At 45.5% G+C, this 24,548-nt stretch overlaps 1 pseudogene; it reads right to left on the bottom strand.

The window, feature by feature from the left end:
• Window positions 1–807: 807 nt before the first annotated feature.
• LOC123455817 lies at window positions 808–1,640 on the bottom strand (annotated as a pseudogene).
• Window positions 1,641–24,548: the final 22,908 nt, after the last annotated feature.

Here is a 24,548-nt window from a genome sequence, read left to right as displayed (position 1 = left end):
CAGACGCGTGCGCCACCTTGTGCATCTGGCTTACGCGGCACCTGGAGAACTGAACCTGGATCCTTAGGCCTCACAGACCAGTGCCTTAACCTTTAAGCCATCTCTCCAACCCACAAGGAACTCTTTTTGACTTATGATCTGTTGGACTCTGATGACCCAAAATATACACATACACTCCACAAATGTGACTGTACTGAGCCCACATATTGATCTGTGGCTGTTTGGTGGACAAGTTGTTTATGGAACGCATTGTCAATACTACAGTCAGCCCTGCACACACATGCCCACTTGTTCTGGGTCAAGTCTCATCGGACCACTGGGGAAACTGGACAAAGAGCCTAGCTTAAGATCAGTCAGCACCTCTGATCATTGCTTGTTAATATTGGCCACCTGTGCTGTTCAGGTCAAAGGGCCACCAAAGCAGAGGGAACCTGGTTGTATTGCTTTAAGTGAGTGGATTACATTGTTGCACTACTAACTCCAGGGCAAGGTGCAAGTCAAGAACTTAAAAAGCATCTCAGGAAAATATTCTTTTTTTTTTCCGATTAATAATTTCTTTATTCTGGAAAAGCAAATCAAATTCATATTCATGTAAACACTGACATTACAAAGTACAGGGAAAAGAGAAGGAAGGAGGAAACAAACCCCCTATAAATCCTGCTAATACTGTCTCACCCAACACGAGCATAATGCTTTGTCCTACATTCAATCACTTATATAATAAATCACAAATACAGTCTTCTCTAGAAGATGTACTGCTCCTCATTGAGATGGCGGGGAAATGGGACCAGAGGTGAGGATAGGAGGGGCAGATCTTCTCAGTCATTATAGATATTGCTGCACTGTTAATAAAAAATATATGCTTCTCTGTAAAGCATTTTAAAAAAAAATTCCAAGGATGACATGGCTGAGGTCTCAGCTCAAGTATCTCCAAATGCATTGTTGTCCATTCCCTGATCTTTCCCTGTGTTATTTCTTCGTTGTTTTCCGGATCAATGCCATTCTCTGTTTATGATCTTCTGTCGTGCAAGCTTTTTTATAGGGTCGGATTTCTTCAGAGCCAAATCCTGGGATCCACATGTTCCACTGGCACTCTAGATGTAACTGGACATCTCTCACCTCTAAGGTGCTGGACTTGCGATGTTGTGCAAGTTGGCAGGCAGCTGTCACCACACTCTCAACAAAGTCATCAGCAATCTGTAGCAGCATCTCCTCTACATCTTCATCCAACTGCTCATTAGGATCCACTTCTCTTACTAAGTCCTATAATTTCTTCTTGGTTAATACCTGATTGTTTTCAGGGCTAAGACAACCTCCTGTCCCAGGAGTGCCTGGAATCTTTACCCCAGTAGTGCTATTGGCCATGGAGCCTTGTGGAGGGGTGCTGGCTGGTTCTGGTTTTATGGATGAGAAATTGGAGAGGTTGATTAGAGCTGAGGAGCCAAACTGGTTCATAATCTGCCGAGCTTTGGACTTCAACTCATAGAGTTTATCTTTCTTTTTGGAGCTGTGAGGACCAAGGCCAATTAGCCAACTGTGGCTCTGGGTCCTGACTCTCTCCTCCCACTGCTTGTCCTCAGCTGTCAGGGCCCACGATTCACAGGCAGCAGCGTCTATCTCCCCATGATATGCGGAGACTGCCCCAGTGAAGCTTTTTCTCAGGAAAATATTCTAAGAAAAGTTATTTGTAAGGTCCATAAGAAATATTTCCATAGTACATGCCCATACCATGTGAGTCTCAGTTGGATTCTGGACCACAGAATAGCATTTTGGTGAGTAAATAGTAAAATTTGAATAGGGTCTGCAGATTAGATAACACTATTGTTTCAAGGTGAGTTTCTTGATTTGGTCCATTGCACTATGCATAAAATAATGTCCTTCTTTTAAGAAAATATATGCTGTAAGATTTAGAAGTAAAGCCAGCATGTCTATAATTTATCCTTGAACATTTCACACAAAAAATGCACCTAAAATACTTAAAAAGAGACTGAAGTTTTAAGAAAGCAGATATGATGAAAACATTAACATTTTAGGAAATTTAGGGAGACTTATGGGATTTCTTTGTATCATTCTTGCAATTTATTAGTCTCAAATGATTTTACAATGTAGTTCAAAAAACATCTCGTAATAATAACATTACTATTTATTGAAGGCAATGGATACTTATCAAAGCTTACTAAGCACTCTTCAAAGCCCTCTTTATATAGAAATACCTTTTAATCTTCACATTATACCCATATGAAAGGTTCTCTTATCTTCAAATTAAAAATGAGGAAGCCAGTTTGGGCAAGTTGAATTTGGTTAAAGATGTTCTGTTGGCTGAGGTAGAGCCATAATGAAATGGGGGTGACCTGATTCCATGTGTGTAATTACTGAAGATTGCTGAGATAAATCAGCCACTTGGCTGGGTGGCTCAGTCCCTGGAAGATTTCTCAGTGATATGACAGCACTTATTCATGAGCATGTCCCAGCCTCCCCATGCAGGCAGAAGAGCTCGAAGACCTTCAGGAGCAACTGAGTGAATGAAGTAGCTGGGAATGGGTCTAAGGAACCACTGGGTGGAGGAAGTAGCTGGGAATGGGTCTAAGGAGCCACTGGGTGGAGGAAGTAGCTGGGAATGGGTCTAAGGAGCCACTGGGTGGAGGAAGTAGCTGGGAATGGGTCTAAGGAACCACTGGGTGGAGGAAGTAGCTGGGAATGGGTCTAAGGAACCACTGGGTGGAGGAAGTAGCTGGGAATGGGTCTAAGGAGCCACTGGGTGGAGGAAGTAGCTGGGAATGAGTCTAAGAGAACAGACTAGGAGGAGTGTAGAGACAACTGTGATGAATGGAGAGGTTTGTCTCTTTATGGAAGAAAAAGTTGTCTCATCAGACTAATTCATTATTTGAGGAAATAATTTGAGGCCAGAATCACCAGATATTAATGGTATGTTGTTTTCTAGGAGTCTAACATTTTGGAATCCTAACATATTTAAGTTTTTGTGTCTGTGGAGTCTGCACACTATTTTTAAATTTATTTTAAATATTTTATTTTATTTATTGGAGGAAGAGAGAGAAGCAGAAAGAGGCAGATAAAATGGGTGTACCAGGGCCTCCAGCCACTGCAAACAAACTCTAGACGCCATACACCACCTTGTACATCTGGCTTAGGTGGGTCCTGGGGAATTGAACCAGGATCCTTAGGCTTCACAGGCAAGAACCTTAACCACCAAGTCATCTCCCAAGCCCTGTTTTTATTTTTATTTGAGACAGATAGAAAGGGAGAGAGAGAGAGAGATGATGAGTGACCAGGGCCTCTAGCCAAATGCAAATGAACTCCAGATGCATGTACCACCTTGTGTATCTGGCTTACATGGGGCCTGGAGAATCAAACCTGGGTCCTTAGTCTTCACAGGCAGCTGCCTTAACTGTTAATCCGTCTTTCCAGCTCCCTGCTGGTGAACTTGGTTCTTTGGCATCACACAGCACTCCCTGCCCCACGTACCAACCACTGACTGATGGTATCTACTCCAGTGTCCTTTGGGACTGCTTGTGCTTGCCACATGCTTAGGACCTGTCCTTGTTGATAGAACTATTTGTATTTCACTTCCAATAATTCCAAGCATATCTCACAATCTCACATATTGCTTCTTTGGCCCTGACATCTTCTGCCTTTCATTTTGTCCCCCAACTCCAATTCTATGCCTTGCTGAAGTCATATCAACTTGCAGAGTGAAGATCTTTTTTAAAAAAATATTTTATCTTTTTTTAATTTATTTAACAGAGAAAGAGGGATAGAATAGGTGTGCCAGGGCCTCCAGCCATTGCAAATGAACTCCAGATGTGTGTGCCCTCTTGTGCATTTGGCTAACGTGGGTCCTGGGGAACTGAACCTGGGTCCTTTGGCTTTGCAGGCATGCACCTTAACTGCTAAGACATCCCTCTAGCCTAGAGTGAAGATCTTTCATCTATTTATTTATTTGTTTTATTAACAACTCCCATGATTATAAATAATATCCCATGGTAATGCCCTCTCTCCCTTCACTTTTCCCTTTGAAACTCCACTCTCCATCATATCCCCTCCTCCTCTCAATCAGTCTCTCTTTTGTTTTGATGTCATGGATATCCAGGCCATTTTGTGGCTCTTATATTCTTTCTGCCACCTCTTCTGCAGTGGACCCTTGGAAAATGTGATAGAGATATTGCAGTGCCAAGCACTCCTGTCACTTCTTCCCATACCATGATGCCTTCTGAGTCATCCCAAGGTCACTGCCATCTGAAAAGAGAAGGTTCTCTACCAAAAGTGAGAGTAGCATTAACATATAGGTATGAACATTAAGAGACGTGCTTACTGGGCAGTTTGATGAGCATAGTGTATACATTTAGCCAGACAGCAGCAGATATTACCCCCCTAGGGCTCATGACTACCCCTGTTGTAGGTTTTCAGTGTCAGGGATGTATTCCCTCCCATGGAGTGGGCTCCAGTCCAATTGGAGGACAGTTGGTTTCCACCATGACAGACGTGCCACTATTGCACCATTGGCTAGTTTGGCCTGGCTGGCAAAATATGAGGCTTGCAGTGTCCACTATTGGGTATCTTCACTGGTGATTTCTCTCTCCCCCATTGAACTGCATGCAGAATGGCTTCTTCCAGCTTTCTGTCAGCTGGTCTACATGGAGGAGGTTATCAGCTCAGTTCCAGCAGGATTTCTCAGTGGCCTTGCAGCCCAAGTATGTGGAGTCTCCAGCAATATAAAGATCTTTTAAGCACTTGATTCTCGAATTCTACCCTGTGTTCTCTTCTTGGTCTCCTTCTGCTATTCTCAGGCATGGGTTAGGAATCTTACATTACTAACGCATGTCACAAAGCTACGTTATTTTTTTTTTATCATAATAGAGGGGCTGGGAAAATACAACTGTGCCATGTGACTAAGGGGGACATGTTTTCCATGCTTGGACACTTCCTGTCTTTCTAGTGACTTCCTAGCTCTCCATGAGTGACAAGTATCTTTAGAGACTAGAGATTAGTCTAGAAAACAAACCCCGTTGTTATCTTTTCATGTTCCACCTCTGAGTGAGTAACAGCTAGGGTGACTGTGAGCCAAGAAAAGAAAGTTGAACGAGGGCTGGAAAGATGGCTTAGTGGTTAAGGCATTTGCCTGCCAAGCCTAAGGACCCAGGTTCGATTCCCCAGGACCCATGTAAGCCAGATGTACAAACTGGTACCCGTGTCTGGAGTTTACTTGCAGTGGCTGGAGGCCCTGGCATACCCATTCTCTCCCTCCCTCCCTCTTTCTCTTTCTCTCAAATAAATAAATGAATAGATAATTTTTTTTGAGGTAGGGTCTCACTCTAGCTCAAGTTGGTCTGGAATTCACTCTGTAGTCTCAGGGTGGCCTTGAACTCACGGAGATCCTCCTACCTCTGCCTCCTGAGTGCTGGGACTAAAGGCGTGTGCCACCATGCCCGTCTGATAATAAAGTGTTTTTTTTGTTTATCTTATTTATTTATTTGAGAGATACAGACAGAGAGAGAAAGAGGCAGAGAGAGAGAGAGAGAGAGAGAATGGGTGCACCAGGGCCTCCAGCCACTGCAAATGAACTCCAGATGCGTGTGGCCCCTTGTACATCTGACTAATGTGGGTCCTGGGGAATCGAGCCTCGAACCGGGGGCTTCACAGGCAAGTGCTTAACTGCTAAGCCATTTCTCTAGCCCATAATGTTATTTTTTAAAAAAGTAATAAAGGTGACTGTAACACTGCCCAAGGAGAGAGAAAGACAGGCAAGGGCCTACAGAACCGGAGCTGTGGGTCCAGGGCACCGTAACAACCCAGTGGCAGGCTTGGCAGGCAAACCCGCAGCCAGAGGAGCCATGCAGGAAGACCAGGGTGGGCGGCTCTGAGGTCACAGGAGGGTCTCTTCCTTTTCCCCTCTGGAATAGTTTGAGAAGACTGGGGAGAACATTTGCTGAGCAAATTGCCTTGGGTAAACATCAGTGCTGTCCTTTGTTACGGCAAGGAGAAGGCCATAGATACTTTAGAGATGTGGTTGGAAGGTGGTGTAGTCAGGTTCGCCTTGCTGGCAGAAATCACCTGACCAAGAGCAACTTTTGGGAAAAAAAAGGGCTTATTTTGGCTTACAGGCTTGAGGGGAAGCTCCATGATGGCAAGGAAGATGATGGCATGAGCAGAGGATGGACATCACCCCCTGGCCAACATATGGTGGACAACAGGAACGGGAGAGTGTGCCCAACACTGGCAAGGGGACACTGGCTATAACACCCACAAGTCCGCCCCCCAAATACACTGCCTTCAGGAGGCGTTAATTCCCACATCTCCACCAGCTGGGGAATCTAGTGTTGAGAACACCCAAGTTGACGGGGGGACACCTGAATCAAACCACCCCAGAAGGTGACTGAGGTGAAAGAGATGATTTTGTGAAGCCCCACTGTTGACCTGGGCTTCTAGGGCGGCCCCACTGTTCTTTCTGAACTAGTGGGTCTCAAACACGAGGGTGTCTCAGACACGTGGAAAAGCACACTGCTCCACAGATGCCTTTCAACTCACTCAAGTTCCATGATGCTGTCACCCCCAGGCTGGGGTTCACACGTTATGAACATGTTGAGGGTGTCCTCTGCGCAGCAGGAGAAAGCCCTCGGAGCCTGGCTCACCTGGGCAGAGCAACGATGGGCACCCTGGGTTTTCCTCCTACCTGTAGGGGTGAGCCTGTTTCTACAAAGGAAGGGCCAGTGTCACCCTGGAGTTAGCATCTAAAATACTCTGATTTTCTGACTGGAGGATTTGGAGCCCTTGGTGGGCTTTCCTTCTGCACATGTCCCCAGCATGGTCTGGTGAGGACTTTACTACCTAAAAGAGGGCAGCTCCTCCTGTGATAGCTTCAATAAATGTGTCTCATCCACCGTGGGGTCCCCAGTGCTTGTTTCTGGCTCAGTGGGAGGACCCATCAATATTCTACCAATGGACAAGTTGGGAGCTTGACTATGTGTGTAAGAGCCAGTGAAAGAGAAAGGCACAAAGTGGTGGAATAGCTTCTAAGCAAGGCCACTCTGACAAACACGTTGATATTGGCTCTGCACACCACAGCGAGCGATTTCTATTTCCCCAGTGAAAGCCAAGTGAAGCCTTGGGACAGGCAGAGACTTGCAGGGATAACGTTAAACCAGCAGGGGGAGCCTCCAGCTTTGCACTTCAGGAAGCCATCGGTTCTCTCTTCTGTTACTAAAAAATAATGATGTAGGGCTGGAGGGATGGCTTAGCGGTTAAGGCGCTTGCTTGCAAAGCCAAAGGACCGAGGTTCAATTCCCCAGGATCCACGTTAGCCAGCTGCACAAGGGGCGCACGCGTCTGGAGTTCGTTTGCAGTGGCTGGAGGCCCTGGCACACGCATTCTCTCTCTCTGACTCTAATAAATAAATAAATAAAAATAATGATGCAGTCATATAACCATAACCCCATGGAGAATACCTGCAACCCCACTGAGGAGGGTCCCCAGCGGGACAGGAGCAGGGACTAGGGAAAAGAGGATACCAACACATGATGTATCCACACAAAATATGTTAATAATCATCATCATCATCCACCCAAAAGAAATACAGGACTAGTTAAAAATAATAAAATATTGGATAGGGCTGGAGAAATGGCTTTGTGGTTAAGGCACTTGCTTGCAAAACCAAAGGTCCAGGTTCAATTCCTCAAGACCCGTGTAAGCCAGATGCACAAGGTGGCACATGAATCAGGGGTGCGTTTGCAGCAGGTAAAGGCTCTGGTACATCCATTTGTTTTTTTCTCTCTCTCTTTCTCAAATAAGTAAATAAAATATTTTAAAAACCTGAGTAAATAAGTGAACTATAGATGAATGTTGTTACACACCAAGATACCTCGATTTTTTTCAAATAAAAGGAAGAGTGAAGAAACAATGCACCAAAACTCCCAAGCTGGCACGGTGCAATCTCAGCACTCAGAAAGAGTCTGGGGTTTCACTGTGAAGTCCAGGCCAACCCGATTTCCATGGTGTGGGCCCGTGAATGCCTGCTAGAGCTACATAGGAAGACCTTGACTTCAAAATATTCCTCTCTCTTTTTTTTTTTTTTTCCACTCTCTCTCCCTCTTTCTCTCTGTCAAATAAATAAAAATGAAATATATTTTTTTTAAAAAGGGCTGGAGGGATGGCTGAGCAGATAAGGTGCTTGCCTGAAAAGCCAAAGAATCCAGATTTGATTCCCCAGGACCTACATAAGCCAGATGCGCAAGGGGGTGCATGCATCTGGAGTTCGTTTACAGTGGCTGGAGGCCCTGGCGTGCCTGTTCTTTCCCTCTCCCTCCCTCCCTCTTTCTCTCTGTTAAATAAATAAAAATAAATATTTTTAAAAATTCTAATGGTACACAAAACCCTTTTTCTGCGCGTGAAGGTAACAAACTCCACATCCAGAGTAGACAGCTCTAAGAGGTAACATTTCCCCAACCTAGAAGCTGGCAGACTAATGTGTTCATGGGAGGCTCTGAGTGAGGCCAAAATTGTCTTGAGGAGAAAGAGAAAAGGCTGGGCTGATTGGAGAGGAAGAGCCCTTCCCTTGCCCTTTGGGCCATGAAGTCAGCTAGGGATTGAAGACGCATCTCTAACAGATCATCTAGCCTTAAGTCCTAAATTTCCTCCTACCAAAGGGTTTGCATTCAACTCTGTTTAGGAGTCATGGGCCCCATTCTCACTGGGGGACATCAACTCAGTCCCTCACTTCTGGTGGACTTGTTAAGGGTAACCGTGGACTTGAACTGCGCATTTCTTTACTCTCTCAAAATTCTTCCAGTGACTGCACCACTGGCAGATATGCGTGTAGGGTAGACAGTTTCACGTGACACACCTGGAGCTGACCAAAAGCAGACTGCTGACTGGCCCTCGTGGGTGTCCTGTCCCGTCACCTGTCACGCAAGCAGATAGATGGGAAATCTGAGCGAGCATCAGTTAAGTCATGTCTCTCACACTTCTTCCATCGTGGTCCTCCCCCGAATGGCCAGTCAGTTCTGCTGGTGTCATCCGCAAAGACGCACGTGAGCACGTGAGACGTGGTAGTTATTTTCTACCCCATCAGAATCACCGATGTTCGGCCAGTGAAGAAATCCTTGCTCAGTCCTTTCTCCTCCATTGGAATTGTTTAGATGGCTACCGGCCTTGGTCTTCTCTAATTTTGCCCTCAGCACTTGTTCCCCATAGTCTAAAATTCATATCTCGTCATAGAATCCCCCTGCTTAAAAGCTGGTGGTAACCACCACACATGGTGGCTCACCACCTATAATCCCAGCACTCAGGAGGCTGAGGCAGCACGGTCTCAAGTTCAAGGCCAACCTGGGCCAGCCAGCTGGCAAACCAATCAACCAATCACAACAAAAAAAAGAAACAAGAAGTGCACAGAGAAGGGCCAGGGGAAGAGACATGTTGTGTTTTTAAAAATCTAGCCATTTGGGAGACCACTCATTGTGATCCTTTAAGTACAAACCATGCTCTGAAGTTGAATTCCAATCCCCACAGAGGGATACCAATTTAAAATTTATAAATTTAAGTTTTATATAAATTAACTTTTAGAGATATGAATTGAAATCATTTTTAAGTTACTTTGAAAACATCATGTTCCCCTAGCCAGGTATGTATCTTGTTTTCTTCTCCATATTCCCTATAGATTCCAAAAGCATTTTTCATTGTGTTCATGACTGATATTTATACTAATAAGAAATGAGGTGCCATGTGGTCAGCCCCCTGTGGCTAAGCAGACTGTCCATATGTCCTTTTTATCATTAACTGGATGGGCCTTTCCAACAGATTTTTTTTTTAAATATTTTTTTGTTCATTTTTTATTTATTTATTTGAGAGCAACAGACACAGGGAGAAAGACAGATAGAGGGAGAGAGAGAGAATGGGCGCGCGCCAGGGCTTCCAGCCACTGCAAACGAACTCCAGACGCGTGCGCCCCCTTGTGCATCTGGCTAACGTGGGACCTGGGGAACCGAGCCTTGAACCGGGGTCCTTAGGCTTCACAGGCAAGCGCTTAACCGCTAAGCCATCTCTCCAGCCCTCCAACAGATTTTTTTAAAAAAACTTATTTTATTTTTTAGAGATAGAGAGAGGAAGAGAGAGAAAGAGGCAAATAGAGAGAGAGAGAGAGAGAGGGAATGGGCATGCCAGGGCCTCCAGCTTCTACAAGCAAACTCCAGATGCATGCACCACCTTGTGCATATGGGTTATGTAGGTCCTAGGGAATTGAACCTGGGTCCTTAGGCTTTGCAGGCAAGTGCCTTAACCGTTAAGCCATCTGTTCAGCCAACCAACAGATCTTTTCTTCTATTCTTATTTACTGTCTTTAGCTAGTGACAGGAATGTGGTCTTGGAAGTAGTGAAATCTTCCCTCCCTCCTTCCTTCCTTCCTTCCTTCCTTCCTTCCTTCCTTCCTTCCTTCCTTCCTTCCTTCCTTCCTTCCTTCCTTCCTGTCTGTCTGTCTTTGTTTTGTATTTTTGGAGGTAGAGTTTCACTCTAGTCCAGGCTGACCTGGGTATTCACTACGTAGCCTCAGGCTGGCCTCAAACTCACAGCTATCCTCCTACCTCCTCCTCCCAAGTGTTGGGACTAAAGGTGTGCACCACCACACCTGGGTTGCTCACTCTTTCTTTCTTCCTCCCTTTCTTTCTTTCTTCCTTTCTCTCTTTCTTTCCTTCTTTCTTTCTCTCTTTCTTTTTTCAACACAGATCCTTGTTACTAATGTGAGAAAGGTATCTTTTTTCTGAATATGTGTACTCTATTGTTTAACTTTCTGTGTGTGTGTGTGTGTGTGTGTGTGTGTGTGTGTGTGTGTGTAGTTGTTACTGATGAGCTATACCTCTGGCCCTTTCTTAAGCTTCTTATAAAAACTTCACTTACTGTGGTTCTTTTGTTACTAGCACCTACATTTGGTGGGGATGGGCTTGGGTGCGGGCTCTTGCCGCTCTACCTGACAGGATCTGACAAGTAACCACTTGTGGTGTCCCCTGATGCTGTAACTCCAGTGTGTCAGGGATGAGGTGGTGAGGAGCTGAGTTTGTGTTTATGCACCGAGGCAACCGTCATGTTTACTGTCTCTGGTCAGCTTCCAAACCAGCAGCACCGCACCCATCAATACAGGCTCCATGGCTGCTTGCTGACGGCTTGAGACCGGTTGCGAGGAATTGTGACTTTTAGCTTGAGCAATTGCTGGTTTCATCTGAAGAGCAGCTTTACAATCATCCATCAGAGTTTCACCTGACCAAAAAAAAAATAAAATAAAATAAAATAAAATTCCTTAGAGCTTGATAAGGTGGTGAAACTGCAAGGTGTGGTGTGTTTTGATGGGACTGTCTGTGGCTCTTCTTCAGGTTTTTTTTCTCAATTCCTTTAGACAAAGTATGGTGAGTCAGAAGTGATGGCTATATAAGCGGGTAAAGGGAATGCAGAGATATGGGTTTGAAAGCAGACATGGGAATGAATGCCGTGGTTATAGAGAGGGTCAAAGGTGGCTGGGGAAGGTTTGGGGAATTGTTGATATTTGAGCTGGGTATAAAAGAAGATTTTTAAGGATAGCATGTGCCACATTCTATGCTCAGTGCTTCAGCTGTGCCGACTTAGTCAAACTTTACAACAGAAGGGGCCGTCATTTCCCTCATTTGGTAAGGGAGAAAGCAAAGGCTTATAGAGGTTAAGTCACTTATGTAAGGTAATGTACCTAGTCCGTGAGGAGGTAGGATCTTGAGATATTGCCAGGGTCAGAATAAACGCACTCAACAAGCGTTAAGTATTAATATAACAATAATCATTGAATCCAGGTCTGCTGCCTTCCGAAACCTGTGTCCTTGACTACTGTGTTTGTTCGGCTCTAACAGCTGGGAATGAAGCATGTAGTTGTGCTTTCCATTGGGTCACTACAGGCATGAGAAATGTTTAGTGGTACTCTTCCAGTCCTGACTTCAAAGTGGGAGCCTTAGGCTGAGGAAATGGCCTAGAGGTTAAGGCATTTGCCTGCAAAGCCTAGAGACCCTGGTTCTGTTCCACAGGACCCACATAAGCCAGATGCACAAGGGGACACATGTGTCTGGAGTTTGTTTGTAGTGGCTGGAGGCCCTGGCGTGCCCATTCTCTCTTTCTCTCTATCTGCCTTGGGAGCCTTGTCTAAACTATGAAGGAGACACAGTTTGTTCTTGGCTTCTAGTGGATGCAAGAGTAATCCTGTCTCCCTTATCTGCATTCTTCTTCCTTCAGGCTCCTCCTCCTATTCTTTCCTCACTTTTGGAAAGCCTTCTTCTTAGTAAAGAATCAGGGCTGGAGAGATGGCTTAGCAGTTAAGGCACTTGCCTGTAAAGCCTATGGATCCAGTTCAGTTCCTCAGAACCTATGTAAGCCAGATACACAAAGTAACACATGTGCCTGGAGTTTGTTTGCAGTGGCTGGAGGCATGGTGCTTCCATTCTCATTCTCTCATTCTTGCTCTCTCTCTCTCTCTCTCTCTCTCTCTCATAAATAAAGAAATATATAAAATTAAAAAAAGAATCAGGTATTTTTTATTTTTATTTATGTATTTGAGAGCAACAGAGAGAGAAAGAAGCAGAGAGAGAGAGAGAGAGAGAGAGAGAGAGAGAGAATGGGTGCACCAGGGCCTCCAGTCACTGCAAACGAACTCTAGATGTAGATGCATGCACCCCCTTGTACATCTGGCTAACGTGGGTCCAGGGGAATGGAGCCTTGAACTGGGATCCTTAGGCTTCAGAGGCAAGTGCTTAACTGCTAAGCCATCTCTCCAGCCAAGAATCAGGTCTTTTTAAGTCAGTATCATAGAACATGAAATATGGGGAAAACAAGATTTTATAGATGCAAAAAACATGGCTAATTTTTTTGTTTGTTTGTTTTGTTACAAGTGACAGAACACAATTTAAACAGTCACAAGTGAAAAGGAGGTTATATGAACTTTTGGGGGTGAAACCAGCCTCCAGGATTAGAAAAAAATGCTGCTAGTTTCTATTTGTGTTGTCCCTTTATCTCATTTTCTTTTTGTCTCCACTTCAGATGGCCTGAGTTGTTCCTGGTATAGTTGGATTTTGTTTTTGTTTTTGTTTTAACATGGCTAGAAGAAGATACAGCCACAGAAAAGCATTCCATGTTAGTGATTTCAGATGAAAGAGAAAATCTGTTCTATCCTCATTTCAGTGTATGTAAATCCTAAGGAAAGGCTCTGATTGGCCAAGCTTGGAGGACATGGCTACTTTTGGGGTCCGTTATGGTACCAAGAGGATGTCTTATGCTCACCCACCAGCTCTGGGTCTCTTACCAACCCAGGGTGAGAATGCGGAGGACGGGGAACATAGTAGGCATTGTGAGGGAAGGCCCATTAGAATCCTATGTGCCCCTAAGAGAAAGAAGCATTGTCCTTACCAGAGAGAAGGTCAGCCTTTTAAGATTGTTCCCAGCAGTAGCTACCTCCTGGGGCCCAGAGCTTTATGTAATCTTTTTCTTTTGAACGTGGGCTGGACCTAGTGATTCACTTCTAATAAATAAAATATAGGAAACATGATAGCATATCACTTCTGAGACTGTTTTATAAAAGCTTGTGATCTCTACCCTCTCCACCCCTCTGGCTTGACCATTCTGACAAAGCCAGCCGCCCTATGGAAAGGCCTACCCAACAGGGACCTAGGATTGGTCTCTAGACAACAGCCAGTGAAAACCTGAGACCCTTAATCCTGAGACCCTTAATCAATATCCTGCAAATAGCTCAGTCCTGCTAGTGACCACTGCAGGTATTTGGAAGTGGATTCCTCCTCATCCGATGAAGGTTACTTGGGCTGACACGCCCCTTGTAAGCCTGTGTGAGACTCTCACTCACTTCAGCCACACTCAAAGTCCTGACTGACCCAGGCAAGCTAGGAGAGTAAATGTGCATTGCTCTGAGTTTTTCCACCCTCCAGGATAATTTGTTACACAGGCAACAGAAAACTAATACAAGGAGAAAGACAGAAGAAGCCATAGGACACAAAATGCCGTCTTTGTTCTGATTTCTGAATATTGTAATCACTCTTCCTTGGAGCTTTTTCTCGAGTCCCTGTGTTCTTTCCTACACAGATCACCCTGTTTCATTCCCTGCCCTTAACTTCTCATTCTTCAAGCTTCCTTGAGATAGTAAGAGAGAGGACGATTCCAAGAACTAGTAATAGCGAGGAATTACTATGTGCCTAGTACTTTTCAGGTCAGGACCCACGCTTAATCTCATTTCATCATTCCTCTAAACCCAACAGGTCTAGTTTCATTAGCCCTTTTCTACACACAGGAAAAGTGGAGTCTGACATATTTGGCCCAGGATTACTTATCCAGGGAGCAGCAGCGCCGGGACACAGACAGGCACGTTGATTCCACTGCCATGTGCGTTTCCTGGCCAGGCAGCGAATTATTCTTTTTTTTTTTTTTTTTTTTTTAATTTTTTATTTATTTGAGAGCGACAGACACAGAGAGAAAGACAGATAGAGGGAGAGAGAGAGAATGGGCGCGCCAGGGCTTCCAGCCTCTGCAAACGAACTCCAGACGCGTGCGCCCCCTTGTGCATCTGGCTAACGTGGGACCTGGGGAACCGAGCCTAGAACCGGGGTCCTTAGGCTTCACAGGCGAGCGCTTAACCGCTACGCCATCTCTCCAGCCCGAATTATTCTTATCCTATAATGGCGGTGGCATACCATGGTAACTGCTGCATCAGGCCTTCGCTGGCCTCCTTGGTCGTGCAGCTTTCACAGAACTGCTGTTCCCGTCTTTCTGTGCCAACAGCGGGTTTCTCAGCAGACCTGTTAGCAGCTGAACAAGTCCCTGGGGGAGAAAGTCCCTCTTCCAAGTCTCCAAGTCTCATCGCATCTGCTCTGTCCGAAGGCTGAGTAGGCCAGGGAGGGTGCCGTGCCCCGGCTTCTGTAAGATCCCGAGACAGTCTCTATTATCGAGGAAAGTGACTTTTCCCAGCGGAGGCGGCCAATCAGGGCTCCAGCGACAGCGTCTTGGGCCCCCAGCCTGCGAAGCGAGAGGCCTCGGCATTGTTTTCTCCTGCTGTGCCGACAGAGGCGCATAATCCAGTGGAAAGGCTCCGTGAGCAGATGTAGCTCTGATCACTTCATCAAAATGCTTGGACGAGAGCCGGGCGTGGTGGTGGCACACGCCTTTCATCCCAGCACTCGGGAGGCAGAGGTAGGAGGATCGCCGTGAGTTCAAGGCCACCCTGAGACTACAGAGCAAATTCCAGGTCAGCCTGAGCTAGAGTGAGACCCTACCTCGACAAACAAAAACAAAGAAGCAAACAAAAACACTTGGACAAGACAGCAATACGGAGTCGTTATGCACAGAATAAGAGAATTTGAGAAACACTACGTAGGGTAGAGGCCTAGTTTCAGAGAAGGACGTGGGTCATAGCTGGATGGCCAAAGGAAGCAGTTTTACATCATGGGGTGGAGGGCATTCATAGCTCGAAACCTTTAAAGACACTTTTTACAGATTAATTGCTTTTTTCCTGGAAGGGGTTCTTTTAATAGAGACCTTATAAATGAATAATGACTAACCATGATGTTGGGAAAGTGGCTTGAAAAGGAAACAGAGCAAAACAAAACCCTGAACCCGTTTCTAATCCCTTGAATGGCTCTCCTCCAGGTCAGCTCAGATGTCTGGACCCCGTTTTCGGGTCCTGATGGCCTTGCGGCTGTTTCAATACAAGTCCAGCTTACAGAGCTTGGAGTCACGTTTTGCAGGGATCACTAACTCGACCATATCTTTCAGACTCCTTAATGAGAATTATGAAGTTTGAGGGCAGAATTTCTGCTTTCCTATTTGTGAAATCATCTTTTTTTTAAAAAAAAAATATGCACTTAGAACAAGAATGAGCAAGGGTGTCTTATTGCTGCAAATGAACTCCAGATGCATACTCCACTTTGTACATCTGGCTTGATGTGGTGGGTACTGGGGAAAGTGAACCCATGCTGTCAGGCTTTGCTAGAGAGCCCCTTTAACTGCTGAGACATCTCTCCAGCAGTCCCTCCACCACCTTTTTTTTTTTAAATGACAGAGAGAGGGAGAGAGAGAATTGGCATACCAGGGCTTCTAGCCCCTGCAATCAAACTTCAGATACGTGTGTTCCCTTTACATGCATGTGTGACCTTGTGCGTCTGGCTTATGTGGGACCTGGGCAGTTGAACCTGGGTCCTTAGGGTTTGCAGACAAGTGCCTTAACCACTAAGCCATCTCTCCAGTCCCCTTTCTTTAGTTTTGAGATAGATCCTCACTATGTAGCCCAGACTGACCTCAAACATGCTCTCGTTTCAGCGTCCCCAATACCAGCTTGTATTATTAACCACGAGGCTCTTTGGCTGGCTCCAGAATTTAGCCCACTCTCTTTGAGTCACTGTTAACTGGATCTAGACTGCTATGTTGTGAGATAAGAGTGAAGTCAAAAGCCGGGCGTGGTGGCGCACACTTTTAAACCCAGCACTCGGGAGGCACGGGTAAGAAGATCACCGTCAGTTCAAGGCCAGCCCAAGACTTAATAGTGAATTCCAGGTCAGCCTGGGCTACAGGGAACCCCTACCTCGAACCCCCCCCCCAGAAAGGGGGGCGCTGAAGGGATGGCTTAGCAGTAAAGGCATTTGCCTACAAAGCCAAAGGACCCAGGTTCTACTCCCTAGGACCCACGTTAGCCAGATGTCCAGGGGGTGCACTTATCTGGAGTTCCTTTGCTATAGCTGGAGACCCTGGTGCGCCCATTCTCTCTCTCCCTCTTGGTCTGTTAAATAAATAAATAAATAAATAAATAAATATATATATATATATATATATATATATATATATTTTTTTTTTTTTTTTAAAAGATTAGCTGGGTGTGGTGGCGCAAACCTTTAATCCCAGCACTTGGGAGGCAGAGGTAGGAGGATTGCAGTGAGTTTGAGGCCACCCTAAGACTACATAGTAAATTCCAGGTCAGCCTGAACTAGAGCGAGACCCTACCTTGAAAAACAAAACAAACATTAACAACAACAACAAAACCCATAGAGAAATTTTGGACAGAAGTTCCCTGACTGCTACAATCAGAAGCTATGGATTGTTACAGGAAAAATTCAATGCCAAGAGTAGTTTGCCTTTCAGTAAGTTGTTCATCATGGGGGGTGCCCTGAGATCCCCCAGACAATACAGGCTATTGCTAAAGCTCTTGGTTGTTTACTCGAACTGGATGGTAAGATCTTGTTGCTTGAAACCATCACATGCTTTGGCTACAGGACAGAGAAATCAAGCCGGAGCTGAGTGGTAAGCCTTCTCCCTGTTGATTAGCTGTTATAGGGTGGAAAGAGCTATGCAGCCTGCTGGGGTGTAAAGCCATCAATGGGCTTAACTAGCAGTGGACCTTGAAACTTACACAGCTGGCCCACTGGGCAAAATGTGCCAACTGGTGTCATGTCTGTTATGAGGGAACCATCTGCTCTCTTATTGGATTTGAGGTCCATTCCACGGGAGGGAATTCATGCCTGGTACTGAAGGCCTCATGGCTGAGGAGATAGTAAGTCCTTGGGGTAAGCTACTACTATTGTCCGGCTAATGGGACATACTGTGTCCTGTCCATCAGATTGCTCTCCACGTATTTATGTGTATGCGCATTTATCAATGTCAACTCACTGCTGGTTAGAGAACTCTTTTCAATGTCTGTGACTACTAGAGAAACAAAACTCAGCCAAGTGCGGAGAAGAAGCGACCGTGGAGTGCTCAGTGCATCAGTCACACCCTCCAAGGCTCAGGGTTCTTGCAGAAGAGGTGGTGGAAGAAGGTTAATGAATGCCAGAGGAAAGAGAGGAGATGCAAAGCGGCCGAAGTGGCCGACAACAACAACAAAAAAACAGGTGACCTGAAGATAGAGGAGGGACTGGTTGCAAAGACAGTCTCAGTGGCGGGGACACAGGGGAGGTGGGATAAAGGAGGGTGGATAATGGAGGTTGTCAATAAAAAGGTTTCTTTTGTTTTGTTTCGAGGTAGGGTCTCGCTCTAGCCCAGGCTGACTTGGAATGCACTATGTAGTCTCAGGGTGACCCCGAATGCTGGGATTCAAGGTGTGCGCCACCAATAAGAAGCTAAAACAAAAAGATTGTAAGAAATAATAAATGCTGCCGGGCATGGTGGTGCACGCCTTGAATCCCAGCATACGGGAGGCAGAGGTAGAAGGATTGCTGTGAATTCGAGGCCAGCCTGAGACTACAGAGTGAATTCCAGGTCAGCCTGGGCTAACGTGAGACCTTACCTCGAAAAATCAAAGGAAAAAAAAGAAAAGAAAAGAAATAATAAATACTTATTGTTTAAAGCCTGTAAATTTTGAGATTGGCTACTATTCACTTATGCAACAGACTTTTATTCATTATTATATGCCTAGGTGCTCAGGAAGCAGTAATGGACGCAACCGGTATGATGCCTGCCCTGATGGAAGTTATTATCTTTGGGAAAGATGGACATTAAGCAAGCTAACAAGCAGAACAGGCAGGGAGGGTAACTTCCTCAGACCGCAGTTGTTGGTAAGCGAGAAGAGACATTAACCTAGGTCTTGAGAAAGAATGCGCTAGAAGGTCTGTGGCATTTTCCTTGGCGTCTGTCTTGAGGCCACCACTTTTTCCTGCCTTAAAGTTTTTTTGGAAATGAGGTGTGTGTGTGTGTGTGTGTGTGTGTGTGTGTGTGTGTGTGTGTGTGTGTGTGTGTTGGGGACTAACTAAAGAAATTAACCAGAGGCACAGTGGGAAATCTTAATTTTCTTAGGGGCAGACTCCCCCATGTGGAGAAAAGGGGCCTTACTGGATGAATCCTTTAAAAAGACCCAAGCAGAGCAAATACAGACCAAAAAGCCCTGGGTATGAGGGAATTGGGGGTAGATAAAAACCACCTAGCAGAAAGAATGTAAGAGCCAAAGGACGGGTAGGACTCCTTACAATGTGTTCCTCCAGACACAAAATGGCCTGGATATCCATGACCTCACAGTGCCTGACACTACCTACACAAGACCATCACAAGAGGAGGAAAAGATGATGATATTAAAATAAGAGAGGGCTGGAGAGATGGCTTAGTGGTTAAGCGCTGGTCTGTGAAGCCTAAGGACCCCAGACACATGTGGCACCTTGTACATCTGGCAGATGTGGGTCTTGGGGAATCCTTTGGCTTTATAGGCAAGCACCTTAACCACTAAGCCATCTCTGCAGCCCAAAAGACTATATTCTGATGCTCCATGGGATTTCTTCTTTAATTTGAGGACTTAAAACATCTAAAATAAATGAGGGGTGAGTTGGAATCTTAACAGATCATACTAGTCCATGAAAATACTCATTAAAAAAAATTGTTTTCGGGCTGGAGAGATGGCTTAGCAGTTAAGTGCTTGCCTGTGAAGCCAAAGGACCACGGTTCAAGGCTCGATTCCCCAGGACCCACGTTAGCCAGATGCACAAGGGGGCACACGCATCTGGAGTTCGTTTGCAGGGCTGAAGCCCTGGCACGCCCATTCTCTCTCTCTTTCTCTCTCTCTCTGCCTCTTTCTCACTCTGTCACTCTCAAAATTTAAAAAAAAAAAAAAATTGTTTTCAGCGAGGCGTGGTGGCGCACGTCTTTAATCCCAGCACTCAGGAGGCAGAGGTAGAAGGATCACTGTGAATTCGAGGCCACCATGAGACTACATAGTTAATTCCAGGTCAGCCTGGACCAGATTGAGACCCTACCTCGAAAAACAAACAAACAAAAGCAACAAAAACATTTGTTTTCAATAGTCTCTTACTATTTTTGTGATTTTCTTAATTTTTATTATAGCATTAAATGTTATATAATATTATGCTAAAAGTTATTTTTATTGTCATGTCTGCTTCTTTTTGAAATCTTTTTTTTTCTTCAAACCTTACACATTTATTTATTTTATAGGGTTACATTAGGCCATTTCATGAATACATACAATGTACTTGGAGCACGTTCCCCCATACCTTACTATTTGCTTCCCTCTAATCCCTTAAATCTCTGTTTTTTAATATTGTCATAGTTATAATTATTCAGAATTTAAATTCCCTAAATATATATTTCAAACACCATACTAAATGTTGCCCAATAAGCTGCTAACTATGGTTAGATGTGTGTGTTTTCTTTGTGTGTTTATAAGTTTTCTTGAGACATGACTCCTGTGAATTCCTATTAATCTCACCTCCACTTCCCAGGTGCTGGGACTGTAGGCGTGTGCTACTAAACTTGCCCTTGGTTATATTGTTAAATAAAATAAGACTCTAATGAAATTATGTGAGAAACATATTCTGATGAATTAGAACAATTATGAGGTTTTGCAATTTTTTTTTTTTTTTTTCCTCGAGGTAAGGTCTCACTCTAGCTCAGGCTGACCTGGATTTCATTATGGAGTCCCAGGGTGGCCTTGAACTCACTGGGGACCTCCTACCTCTGCCTCCCAAGTGCTGGGATTAAAGACCTGCGCCACCATGCCTGGCTAGGTTTTGCAATTTTTATACTGGTCGTTTATGAAACTTTAAATGAGTTGTCAGAGAAAGGGTGTCATTATTATTATTTTAAACTCTGGCTTCATCAGCTGCAAAGAATGTTTTAGTCCTGCATCACCTGTTGTCGCCTTTGGCTCCTCAAGCGTGTCATCACAAGTGCCCACTGCAGTCCTCGTGATCGAAGAAGCTAAGAGGAGGCTGTCGGTTTAAAGACTTCACCTGAGCGCACTTCTCACACCCACAGGGCGATAGTGGTTTCAATGTGAAATGTCCCCATGCGCAAGTGAACACTTGGTCTTGCTGTTCGTTCGGGAAGGTTCTGGAAAGCTCGGGAGGCAGAGCCTTCCCAGAGGCAGTGTGTCCCTGGGGGAAGAAGGCCTGAGGGTGCTACACCTGGGCGACGCTGTCACAGGGTGGCTGTAGCTTCTTGCTCCTGCCGCACCTGCCTGGCCCGCCACGGTGGACTCTGCCCTCTGGAACCGGAAACCCAAATTCCTTCCTCTCCCTGAGTTGAATCTGGCCGGGTGTTTTGCACCAGCCATGAGCAGGTCACTGATTTAGGGACACAGGGGCCCCACTTCCAGTCACTTGTCCTCACCATAGATGACCCTTCGCCTCCTCTTCTCAGACAACTGTTGAGGCAAGCCTTTGCATTGGTTGTTTTAGAATCAGTGACACCTGGGTGTTGTGCCTACCTGCTTGTAGTCCCAAGTGACTTGGAGGGTTGAGGGGAGAGATCACTTGAGCCCAGGAATTCAGGACCAGCCTGAACAACATGGGGAGACCTCATGTGTGTGTGTGTGTGTGTGTGTGTGTGTGTGTGTGTCTGTTGCCCTATCAAACAATGGGGCCTCTTTTCTGCTGCTAGCTCACCTAGCCGCCGCCTCCTCCTGGGCAATGGGAGGGTGTATCAAGGTAAAAGAACAGGTCAGTGGTTTTTCTCCTCCCGTGCTCCTCTGTAGGAGGTGAGACAGCCCCTCAGGCACACCCGTTTTAATTAATTATGAAGTATGTGTTTCGCAAGGCAGTTCTCTGCCTTTTTCAGGAACTTAAAAAAAAAAATCAGGGCTGGAGAGATGGTTTAGCTGTTAAGCGCTTGCCTGTGAAGCCTAAGGACCCCGGTTCGAGGCTCGGTTCCCCAGGTCCCACGTTAGCCAGATGCACAAGGGGGCGCACGCGTCTGGAGTTCGTTTGCAGAGGCTGGAGGTCCTGGCGCGCCCATTCTCTCTCTCCCTCTATCTGTCTTTCTCTCTGTGTCTGTCGCTCTCAAATAAATAAATAAAAATTTAAAAAAAAAAAGAATCATTGAGAAATTACAAGGAGGCAAGTGTCTGGAGGCCACCGGGGCCAGCACCGAGCACGCTCAGACGCATTTGCCTTTTCTCCCGCAAAGTCTGGCGATCCATTTTCAAACTTCCAGGGAGTTCACTGGGGTCACTCCCGCTTTCCCTTGGTTTCTTTACAAGTTGTAACTTACCGTGCTGTTTGCCTCTTGGGATATTGGGTCGACCCTGGAGATCCTCCAGCCGACGTGAGGCTTTATAAGTGCTTAGCAAGAAGGAAGGTGAGCGTCCTTTGCAATCTGTTTTCCAAGTGTTCACTAAGGTGGATGCCCTAAACTCAACCCAAATGAGATTTTTACAGATTTTTTTTTTTCTGTAGAAAGGGTTTAAGCAAGAACAGTGCCAATAGTAGTAATGTTGTATGATAATCACAGGGTTTGGCAGAGCAGGATGCCCATGTTGAAAAATAGTTTTCACATAACAATACCACAGATCCGAATCTTCAGGCGAACAGTTTTTGATCCAGCGACTGGGATTTCTTGAGGGAAGTGGCTGCTTAACCTGTGATGCAGGACTACCTATCTCTAGGAACTTTCTTCTTCTTCTTTTTATTCTTATTTATTTATTTTGATTTTTTTTCAAGGTAGGGTCTCACTCTAGCCCAGGCTGACCTGGGATTCGCTATGTAGTCTCAGGGTGGCCTTGAACTCACAATGATCCTTCTACCTCTACCTCGTGAGTGCTGGGATTTAAAGGCGTGCGCCACCACACCTGGTAGGATTTTTCTTAAAAACACAAGTTCCTGGGTACTTTCTCGAAATCTACTAAAACAATCTCCCAGAGGTGAGACTGGACTTCTGTCTCTCAAGCAGGCATCCTGGTGCTTCTTAAGCCTAGTGAAGTTTAAAACCCCCCAGAGAACTGGATCATGACTCACCGACGGATCCAAGTGTGCAGAGCGACGGCTGAGACAGCACCGAGCAGTAAATTTGCAAATACCTGTTGAACAAAGGCCCTACATGGTTGTGGCCCTCTGAGGTTCTAATTACTGATCTCTCCCAGACCATCTAATTTTACATGCTGTCACAAAGCTAGTTTAATGCCCTAACCCCCAAGGAACCTTCCTGGCCTGGCTGGGAGCCAGGGGAAGCTCTGACAGTGTCAGCAAATTGTCCCGTCTTAGCAGACCTCTCCCTGGTGAGCTACAAAGGCCGTGATATGCAAGCAGCAACAAGCCTGGCAGTTCTGGCCTCTTAAAAAGGAAAGGAAAGGGCTGGAGAGATGGCTTAGCAGTTAAGCGCTTGCCTGTGAAGCCTAAGGACCCCGGTTCGAGGCTCGGTTCCCCAGGTCCCACGTTAGCCAGATGCACAAGGGGGCGCACGCGTCTGGAGTTCGCTTGCAGAGGCTGGAAGCCCTGGCGCGCCCATTCTCTCTCTCTCCCTCTATCTGTCTTTCTCTCTGTGTCTGTCGCTCTCAAATAAATAAATAAAAATTAAAAAAAAAATTTTTAAAGTAAAGGAAGGTAGCCGGGCGTGGTGGCGCACGCCTTTAATCCCAGCATTCGGGAGGCAGGGGTAGGAGAATCGCCGTGAGTTCGAGGCCACCCTGAGACTCCATAGTGAATTCCAGGTCAGCCTGAGCTAGAGTGAGACCCTACCTCGAAAAACCAAAAACAAACAAACAAACAAACAAGTAAAGGAAGGGATTAATACAAATGAATTAGGTAAATATAAGACCCTAGATCCAGCATGTGAGTAAATCTGCCACTCTGCTGGTAACTGAAGTGAGGCAAGTCATCCAGTATTTTTTTTGTTTTGTTTTGTTTTTTAAGATCGGGTCTCATTGTAGCCCAAGCTGACCTGGAATTTACTATGTCACCTCAGGCTGGCTTCAAACTCACAGCGATCCTCCTACCTCTGCCTCCCAAGTACTGAGATTAAGGGTGTGCACCACCACGCCCCAGCAAGTCATCCAGTTTTTAACATCTTATTCACTTAATTGACATTTTGCATACATGACCGTAATGTAATTTGATCACACTCCCCTCCCACCGACTTTAGTCTGTCCTTCTCCTCCCTTACACTGAACTCTTGTCTACGTAGTCCTTATATTTTGCTTATTTTTTTTTTTTGCCCTCTTTAATCATCTATGTTAAAATGTCGGTGAGCTCAATACTGTGGAGGTTTTGTGTAGGCCGAGTAGCCGTAGAATAAATGTTTGTTCTCTAATCATTCAAACCACAGGAAAGAGAATGCGAGAGGAATAGCCTTGTCATTGTGTGTATGCTACCGTAAACTGTGTTAATAATGTATTCCAGCACTTGGGATGCCTAAGGCAGGAAGACACACACACACACACACACACACACACACACACACACACACACACACAAAGGGGGCTGGGGAGAAACCCAGCTAGCCCACTGTATCTTACAATGGGAGACTGGATAAAGAAATGGTGGCAAACAAACAAACAAAAGGGCTGGGGAAATGGCTTCCTGGTGATGAAGGCGTTTGCCTGTAAAGCCTAAGGATCCCGGTTCGATTCCCCAGGACCCACGTAAGCCAGCTGCCCAAGGGGCTCATGTGTCTGGAGTTTGTTTGCAGTGGCTGGAGGCCCTGGCACGTCCATTCTTTCTTTCTGTCTGCCTCTTTCTCTCTTAAATAAATAAATAATACATTAAGAAAAAGAAATGGTGGCACAGCCACACAGCGGAATACTGCTCAGCAATATAGAGAAAACTATTGAGCGG

The sequence above is a fragment of the Jaculus jaculus genome, chromosome 18 (assembly GCF_020740685.1).
Source record: "Jaculus jaculus isolate mJacJac1 chromosome 18, mJacJac1.mat.Y.cur, whole genome shotgun sequence".
In the NCBI taxonomy this organism is placed as follows: domain Eukaryota; kingdom Metazoa; phylum Chordata; class Mammalia; order Rodentia; family Dipodidae; genus Jaculus; species Jaculus jaculus.
The sequence above is the reverse complement of the archived record's forward strand: the minus strand, read 5'-3'. Positions and strand labels throughout refer to the sequence as shown.